The sequence below is a fragment of the Rutidosis leptorrhynchoides genome, chromosome 4 (assembly GCF_046630445.1).
Source record: "Rutidosis leptorrhynchoides isolate AG116_Rl617_1_P2 chromosome 4, CSIRO_AGI_Rlap_v1, whole genome shotgun sequence".
Taxonomy (NCBI): domain Eukaryota; kingdom Viridiplantae; phylum Streptophyta; class Magnoliopsida; order Asterales; family Asteraceae; genus Rutidosis; species Rutidosis leptorrhynchoides.
Window position 1 is genome coordinate 462,431,508 of NC_092336.1, and position 10,206 is coordinate 462,441,713.

Here is a 10,206-nt window from a genome sequence, read left to right on the forward strand (position 1 = left end):
AAAAATATACTTATAAAATGGGGGTTCGATATGTATTTTAATGAAAGTTATGAGGTTAAGTTTCTGGAAATTGAAAAGGAATAGTACTATTCATTTACCCTTTACCTTTTAGATATAGGTATATAATAATAATAATAATAATAATAATAATAATAAAATAAAATAAAATAAAATAATAATAATAATAATAATAATAATAATAATAATAATAATAATGAATAGTTATTAGATAGTAGGAAGCGTGTGGTGGATTTAAATGTAGTTAAATTGTAAAATGTGAAAAGTTTGTGGTAAGTTTAGAAAATTATGAAGGTTAATAGTGTGAAGGGTGGGAGTGATATGTAAAAAAATAAAAAGTGTGTGGTAAATTTGTGAAGTCTAAAAACTTGACTATTCACTTAGGCTTTGTCTTTTAGATATATAGAGTAATAATAATAATAATAATAATAATAATAATAATAATAATAATAATAATAATAATAAATAGTTACTAGATAGTAGGAAGTGTGTGGTAGATTTAAATGTGGTTAAATTGTAAAATGTGAAAAGTTTGTGGTAAATTTAGAAAATTATGAAGGTTAGTAGTGTGAAGGGTGGGGGTGATATGTAAAAAAATAAAAAGTTTGTGGTAAATTTAGAAAATTATGAAGGTTAGTAGTGTGGAGGGTGGGGGTGATATAGTGTGTGGTAGATTTAAATGTGGTTAAATTGTAAAATGTGAAAAGTTTGTGGTAAATTTAGAAAATTATGAAGGTTAGTAGTGTGAAGGGTGGGGGTGATATGTAAAAAAATAAAAAGTTTGTGGTAAATTTAGAAAATTGTGAAGGTTAGTAGTGTGGAGGGTGGGGGTGATATGTAAAAAAATAAAAAGTTTGTGATAAATTCGTGAAGCCTAAAAACTTGACTATTCATTTAGGCTTAATAAATAGTTACTAGATAGTAGGAAGTGTGTGGTAGATTTAAATGTGGTTAAATTGTAAAATGTGAAAAGTTTGTGGTAAATTTAAAAAATTATGAAGGTTAGTAGTGTGAAGGGTGGGGTGATATGTAAAAAAAAAAGTTTGTGGTAAATTTAGAAAATTATGAAGGTTAGTAGTGTGGAGGGTGAGGGTGATATAGTGTGTGGTAGATTTAAATGTGGTTAAATTGTAAAATGTGAAAAGTTTATGGTAAATTTAGAAAATTTTGAAGGTTAGTAGTGTGAAGGGTGGGAGTGATATGTAAAAAAATAAAAAGTTTGTGGTAAATTTAAAAAATTGTGAAGGTTAGTAGTGTGGAGGGTGGGGGTGATATGTAAAAAAAAAAAAAATTTGTGATAAATTCGTGAAGCCTAAAAAGTTGACTATTCATTTAGGCTTTATGTAGAGTAATATCAACTAAGAACTTTAGCAACATAGGAAAATTTATCGAAAATATTAAGCTTAAACAAGTGAAACAACAAAGGCAAACGGAAGCCAAAGAACTAGACCATGCATGCAATAAACAAAATGAACTGAACTACAAAACCAAAAGTCGACACAAAATTAACGTCACCAACTAAAATGCTCCGCAAACAAAAAAACCAATCACAAACACACTAGGACAAGATCTAAAAGAGGTCCGTAATTAAAACACCAAAGAAGATTAGAAACCATCATTTACACCAAGCTAACACACGAAAAAAGGAGACTCACATGCCGTCTGAAAAAAATCAACTCGGCCCCGTGTATTTTCATACCCTTAACCTTCAAGGACTTTGGAGCCTTAAAATTAATGAGCTTTTCATCGACGTGGTCACCCTTAAATCATTCATGAGACTAAAAACACCCGAATACCTAGAGGAAACTTTTAGATATATCAATTTGGAATTATATCATTACCCTTGTATATATACAAAATTAGTTTCCGATGCCAAATACTTTCCAAATAAATCTTCTTATATTGTATCAGATAAATCTAAAGTAGATACTTTTTGTTGTCTACTCACCAATTTGCATCCTTATTTTCTAAACAATCTCTAATTTTAATCTTCCTCACCTATATGATATTATGTTTAGGGTATAGACTAAACTAGATTTATGAGTCTGTGTGTTGCACGGAGACTCATCCGAAAATATTATCTAGTATTTTACAAATGTATATAAATAACGATATTATACGGGTACTCCTCAGTTTAGTAAATTTGAATTGTCAAAGATTATATCATGTTACCAAAATGATGATGTCAGTATCAAAAGTATATATAAATCATAAGAATTGAAAACGTTAGTTGTCATCAAACAATATTTGTGTTCCAATCAAGAAATGCGTCTAATTTCTTCATTAGTACTCCTACGTATTATGTAATTTGAAACATAGTTATATTTTTAATATATTTATCCAATACATAACTCAAACTCATGAGTTGTTGAAAACATGTTGGAGATAAAAAGCATGTTCTATAAAATAGTAGGAAATATAAAATTAAAAACCATTCCCTATGCGTTCCAGCACCAAGATACGCCCCTAACAACACCAATGTTACCATGATATTATCACTCGGTTACTCGATTTAAGTCCTAATTTACCTCCGTAACTGAAAACACACGGACTTCCTCTAGTGTATAGCATGTCAAATAAAAATGTTTGACAAAAAAACGAAAAAAACAAATTTAAAAAGAAATGAAAAGAATAAATTCGAGAACAAAATAAAAATAAAACGAAAAGAACAACACAAACTCCACCAATGTATATGCCATTATAGAACCAAATATCATTAATGAGCCAATACCATAACCCAAGCGCAAGTATGGTATACTTCCATTGTCAACATGATAAAGTGACCATTGACCAACAATAAAGTGACCATTGACCAACTATAAAAACTTAACACGAATAAGAGTAAGCAAATCATTTGTCAAGTAATATATTTTTTAGATCTGCCATTACTGTCATCTCAACTATACTTAAAGGCCTTCTAACTTTCTCTATTTTCATGCCGGTAAAACAAACAGAGTTCACCGTATGAGGTGAAGGAAAGGGCAACAACAAAGATTACATCTTTAATTTTAACATATAAAGCACCTACTATGACCAAAAAACACACATGACATATCTCTACAACACATAATTATGCTGAAAAAATGATGTACAACAAATGTTATATATGTGCATAGGTATTAATGTGTGTAATTGAACAGAAAGTACCCAGTGGTATATCATTGGCTTGATCCTAATTTGATACATACACATGTTATGTGAGTTTAAGTGAACAAAATAAAATTAGTAATTCATTTCGAGGAGCAGTTATGCTCTCGGCTTTTATCATCTGGTCAAACAAAATCACGCATTCAAGGTAAAATAATTGAGAATAGAATAATAATAATGAAAAATGAAATAATATATTGAATTGAAACATCGTGACCTGCCTTCAATAGAACTTTTAGATCCGGCCTTTTGGTCTTTTATATGTTCTTCATCAACATCATGATTTTGCACAAAATCACAAATTAGAGCCCAAAATTTTTATGCGGTCATTAATTTAGTTTGAAGTTTAAAATATCTTATTGATAGAAATCACATCAGATGCTTAAAGTCAGCTGTCTCATAATGTCATTAAAAATTGTAGTATTAAAAATTGTAGTACACAATGTCATTACTAAGCTAAATCCATACCTGAATCAGCCTCATTTCATCTTTTCACATAATCATCAAGCAAACATTCATCCTCATTACCTTCAGGAGAAAAAACCGTGCATATGAATTGACTTTTTCAGTTTCACCCATATAGTGAAGTAACTCATAAAACCATTGATACAATTTTCCAGTCATGACCATAAACTCCCAGAATATATCCTTTACCAAAAAAAAAAAAAAAAAAAAAAAATCCCAGAATATAAATCTGGACTAACTGAAGTTAATGGATCCAATAAGGTATACCTTTACATAGGGATGCGTATCACCAAACCATCACTATAAGAAGTACTGGACAACCATGTAATCATGAACGTTGTCGTACCTGACAAAGGAGAACTTAATGCAAGATGAAACCAAATCATTAATGTTCAACGGAAATCTCACCTTCGTGGCAATGCTCTTGTTCTATAGGTTTCTTTACATGCAAATGAATATAAGTGAAAATAAATATCATTTTGCATACATAAATTCAACAACAAAAAAACATGTATATAACAAAAACTTACCTTCTAATTATTAAAACGGTTGCCTGTGAATCAGTCATAGGTAATATCAAGAATGTTGAACAATCAATCATTCTAAGTTAAGCAACCCATCTCCCAATAGTAATGCCTTATTGTGTATACAGTATGTTTGCAAAACTCACCCATATCCTCATCGCTAAATCGATTCTCCGGCGACCTGAAGCCACAAAGCTATCCCCAAAATATAAAAATATTTAGTTTAAGGCTATACTTTAAAAAGTATTACTCAATGAGGGTTTTCTTTTCATTAATAAGGAGTATATAATAAAGGAGGAGAATTCTCATCACAATAAACCCCCTTAATGATACTTTGTTCTTCCATAAGACATACTTACTATTAACTTCTTATGTTTTGTCAAAGTAGTAACAAAACAGATCCCCGGGATTATAAAAACTTTCACGAACATTGGATTCACTTTCACCAAAACAAATGGTAAGAAATTTAGGTCATTTGACGCTAAAGAAGTTGCATGCAAGAGCTTTCTCTAAAATTTTAAGGATATGGTGATTTTATGGTAACACTTTCACCAACTACCTAAATTTTGAAAATTCTTTTATTATTACGTAACAAAGTCTGCATCTTCTAGCAAATAGGGTGAATCCAAGTCTTGACTTACATATAGAAGTAGTGAAATTACCATACTTTCGATATGAGCAAATTATCGAAACTTTAAAATCCATACCACCTGTAATAGAAATAAAATTTTAGATTAAATAAAAAAAATCCCCAACATGCATAAAGGATTATCATACCAGAAGAAACAAAATTTATGTATTAGTCGATGACTGAACGAAACCAATTTCAAGACCACCTAAATGAAAAAGTATCAAACTTCAAGAAGTAACCAATTGAATATAAGCTTAATAAACTAATATGAACTTAAAAAACAAAAACAAAAACAAAAAAAAAAAAAAAAAAAAAAAAAATCCTAAAACAACTAAATGAAACCATTAACTTATAAAATAGTATTTGAGACCCATGGTACCTGAATCCAGTACCGAATCCAAGTGTTACTATTATTTAAGGAGTATTTTTTTACACTTGCCGGTCTATTATTGTAACCTGAATACGATATACATATATTTCCTACTACTAACTACAAACTATAATTGAAACCTGCAAACTATAGTTTCAAACATACCGATAAAAAGGATCTTTTATTCACACATCCACTAAATGGTCACCACACATGATTTATATACCTATAAACTATAGTTGAAACCTGCAAACTAATATTCCTTGAGATATCTAGAAAGACGACAATTTTAACTAAAATCAAAGATAAGCCAACCTAAATTCGGTCCACCTTTTGGGATTTACAAAACAATCGATATAATTAATTAGATCACAGAACTATGTTATTATAAAATTAATGCAACTTCTCTAGATAAAATGATTTTACTAAACTTAGTGTGACTTGCAACACATTTGACCATACAAATTACAGTTGATTCTTAACCCATCTGGCCACTACAAATGAGATATAACCCGAATTGATTCTTAAATAAATGGGTCCATCACCACCTCTATATTAGAGTAATGATAATTGGAGGACTACTTATATGAACGTTAATAAGAAAACAACTAATTATATTTACAGGTAAAATAATTGACTTGAATGTTGAACAATGTACCTGTACATGTTTAGCAGCTTGCTGTTTTGTGCTGTCGAGCACGTTTAAGGACTCCAATGCAAAGCGAAGCCTAACAATTTTTAAAAACTGAGTCAACAATCGGGCAGGTTATGAATAGCTACGATAGAAAAGCTTAAAAATGCTAATTGATTACGCTAAAAAAGCTTAAGAACTTGTTATGATACAATAATTAACATAGTAGAATTTGCTTACATTCGAAAAAGTTATAATACGGAACTTATGAATTATTTTGTTGCAATGCCATTTTCCATCATCTACCCGCGCCCTACAAGCCCACAAGAATTTATAGACAGAATGTTCTTGCGAACAAATTTAACTCGAGGCCAACCAACTATGTGCGCCCTGCAAACCCACAAGATCATATTAAAAAAGCGTATATTCATCATCTATTGGAAAGAACCATCACCAAGAAAAAATACTAATCTAACACTCATTGATTCAGTGTAGCTTCATCTGCTCATGAAGAAAAAACATAATGTATATTATAATGCGTATAGACGTTTTATTTATTCACTTGGTCACTTCATCAAACACTTGATGTGCATATAAAATTAACTTGCCACATATATTGAAAAATATATCAATAAACTTGCTTTAATACATACAACATCTATAAGTATTTCTGTAATCTCAAAGTACCTCACCATTTAGCAAAAACAAACATCGGTATACTGATGGAACATAATATAAAGACATAGATTAGATTATGCTTATTGAAGTGGAATATTATTTTTCAAGTGAGCAAACACAAAATCCAACTATTTATTCAGGCATTTTATCAAACACGTTGTATCATATAAAATTATAATTGTTCTACATAAAAACTTATATATAATAGTATCACAATTCATAAACTTCAGAGCCTTTTATACTTTTCAATAAATAATGATGGGCAAACATTTCATTCCTACATTCGATTCATTAACAAATAGTCATTGAAATAGTCATTTACTCATAACATAAAACATAATAGTATCGCAAACCTCAAGAACTTATCTAATGTAGGTCACATTGTTGGCGTGTTTGTTCATATTCTAGTCAGCACTTCTTGGCTATATAATGATGAAATTATGTAAGTTTACAGTTAACAGTTATTTCAAAAAAATTTGCTAATCAAGAAGGAAGATTAAAACTCAATAAGTGCTAATCAAGAACACACAAAAAATAACCAATATATAAAACTCACGATTCATTAGTCATCACGTAAAAAAGGAAGATGCTTTGAACCATTCATTAGTCATTACGATCCACCCATATCGCTAACCATTGTTAGTAATGGGCTTAGCATCCACAATGTTGCAATAAGAGTTTGTTATATCTTTGTTTAATACAAAGAATTGTTGAAGAGAATAAAAAAGAATAACTACATACCCCATCACCTTGTTTGCAACTTGCAACATTACTCCTTACAATTGTATGAGGGACCAGTTAGAATAATATTGGTAGTAAACCTTTACATACATGAGCTTTCCAACTACAAAGTTATAGAAATAAATCACAGGTCGCATCGGCTTCATATACATTTAATCTTAACACTTAGAATAATGAAATAGATAGTTTTAAATGGCATACCAAATGGGCAAGGTATTTGTTGCTTGAGCATTTCATCAAACACATTGTCTTCATGTCTAGTGAATGAAAAAAATACAAATATTTAGAACTCTACAACTAAAATTAACGATGATTGTATCCGTTTTACTAACCAACATACTTATAGTACATTCAGTTAACTAAATGAAGAAAAAATTGAAGCAATAACCATACGTAGGATCATAAACTAAATCTGTATTATACCTTCTTCCTGATTTGGGTTGATTATATCATCATAAAAAGCCCTACTCGCCAACTTCATTAATCTGAATCAAAACGTTAATACTCAATCAATCAGATAACAATGAAAAGTATTGGGAATAAATATGTAATATATCCAATTAATGATTATGTATACACCCAAAAACTCCAAAAGAACTGAACAAAATTGGGGTTAAAATCTGAACAAATCGATTAGGTGAAAACATTGATAAACGATAGATTATGTTTCTATAGACTGGAAATCATGTTTCCAATTTTAAAGATTGTAGATCGTTCATCTGAGTTGTAGAAGAAATCGTCTTGGAAGAATTGAAGTGACTATAGGTAGAACCCTAATTTTGAATGAATGAAAGAGGAGATGAATGGATGATTTACCGAAAATTAACTGCTCCGTGAATATTGAGGAGAATGAAACCGTCTAGCTGTTAACCCTAATTCACGGATGATTGAGGGACACGCGTCAGTAGCTTATAATTAGTGATTTTTTTAATTCAAAATTATGAGAAAAAAAGGATTTGATGAGGATGAATGTGGTTGCGACACGTGGACTTACACTACCGGATTAGTAATATAGAGGATTTTATTATCGTTTAATTATGAGTTATGACTGGTAACTAATGTTGGATCTCTGCAATATTTGTAAATTTGATTGATCACAATTATATATACTCCTTATACTAAAATCTGCCGAAATTAGTGGGAGTATAACAAAATTAATAGATGTCTTGAGATAGTTAGGCGTTTGGTGGACCTTAAGTTTCTAAGGATTTAGTGTGCGGATTTTTTTTTTTTAACGGCGATTTTTTGATATCAGTAGATCATTTATTTCAACGACCCTCATCATTTTCACGTATCACACACGTTCGGGCGGAAACCCGAACCCGATCGACAGTACCCGGAAACACATCCATTCGGACAGTGTTCCTGAGTAGAGGTTCGTGAACGAATCCGGTAAAACCTCCTATAAGGGTCAATATATACCACCATTATTGATGTTCAATTGTTTTAAAGAAAATCATTTCATCCCTAAGGATCGAACACATGATCTCTCCTTATCCCATAACATAAAGTACATGAGGTGAACCGTTGGGCTATGCGGATTAGGGTAACACTAACACGTTCTTATTTATAAATACTATATTGTTATTCTTATCTGTATATTAGGACTGAGTTACGTGAAAGAAGATGTGCTATTAAAATCGTAATTAAGTCTGAGTCATTATACCAGTGCAATCACGTTCTTATGCGTAAACACTGACGAACATCATCGTATTAGTTGTACTATATGTTTTTGAATTATTGCGAAGGAAATCTGCTTTTGAGTCGGATATATATAGTATATTTTGTATGGGTGTTAATGACATTTCAAATTATATGATTAGATGTTGCTTTATTTGAATAGTGGAAGCGGCATGTGGTTGGAGTTGCCGCTCGCTTCAATGAATATATTTAGGTTTGAAGATGATGGTACAAATAGCTATAGATAGACCTAAGTTTAAAATGTACGTTTTAGTAGTTTTGTATCGAAATTCTTCCAAGTTTGATCTATGCGTGGTGGGATGGTATTTCAGCGTTTTGGAGGTTTAAAGGAGTAAACTTAGTGAAGGGTCAATTAGTTGTTGGGATGGGAAAGAGTAATCAAATTGAAAACAAGATCTAAGTTTAGGTGGAAAAATGGAAGTTTGCAATGCAATGGATGATGGGCTCAATGTGATGGTGATAGTGCTCCAAATGAACATATATTTAGGCGCGATATCCTTTCAATATGTAAAGCTTTTAGTTGCAATTGTTCTATTTTTATGTAATAATCGTTTAAATAAATAAGTGCGAAGACAAAAGACAGAATCGACGATTTGAAGACGCAAATGACCAAAAAGCTCAAATGTACAAGATACAATCCAAGTGGTTCAATTTATTGATGAATAACGTCTAAAAATGACAAAAGTACAAGCCGCGAAACACAAAGTACAAGATATCTAAGCATACGAAAAAGCGTTCGAAAATCCGGAACCGAGACATGAACCGAGCATCAACGCGCGAGTCAACGGAGCTAAAATTACAAGTCAACTATGCACAAGAATATAATATAATATATATAATTATATATATTTATTAATTATGTCGACAAGCAAATGGCCAAAAATTGGTGAGCTGGAATCCGAAGATCCGCACTCGCGGAGCTGTGAGGCACAAAACCTCCGCACTCACGGAGCAGCCAAATTCAAAATCTGCCTATAAAAGGCACAAGCTTCTGCCGAATCCATAACCCATTTTCTATCTATCTCTCTCAATTTATATTTATATTTTATAATTTTAATTTTAATTTTAAGTTAATAATAATAAGGTTATTGTAAGAATGTTTTAAGGTTTTAAAGTCGGAACTCTGTCCGTGTAACGCTACGCTATTAATAATCACTGTAAGCTATGTTCTTCCTTTTTAAATTAATGTCTCGTAACTAAGTTATTATTATGCTTATTTAAGTCGAAGTAATCGTGATGCTGGACTAAAATTTAAGACGGGGTTATTGGATTTTGTACCATAATTTGGGTTTGGATAAAA

General features: G+C 31.0%; 2 long non-coding RNA genes across 2 annotated transcripts; both read right to left on the minus strand.

Moving 5' to 3' along the window:
• Positions 1-3,335: 3,335 nt before the first annotated feature.
• LOC139844456 (uncharacterized) lies at positions 3,336-4,075 on the minus strand. Its single transcript, XR_011757961.1, has 3 exons — positions 4,039-4,075; positions 3,898-3,976; positions 3,336-3,693 (listed from the first exon to the last, which is right to left on the minus strand). It is a non-coding gene; the product is annotated as an uncharacterized lncRNA (long non-coding RNA).
• An 87-nt stretch (positions 4,076-4,162) lies between these two features.
• LOC139844455 (uncharacterized) lies at positions 4,163-7,691 on the minus strand. The gene is made up of 7 exons (XR_011757960.1): positions 7,629-7,691; positions 7,407-7,462; positions 7,206-7,308; positions 6,027-6,176; positions 5,814-5,883; positions 4,796-4,864; positions 4,163-4,349 (listed from the first exon to the last, which is right to left on the minus strand). It is a non-coding gene; the product is annotated as an uncharacterized lncRNA (long non-coding RNA).
• Between the last annotated feature and the right edge of the window lie 2,515 nt (positions 7,692-10,206).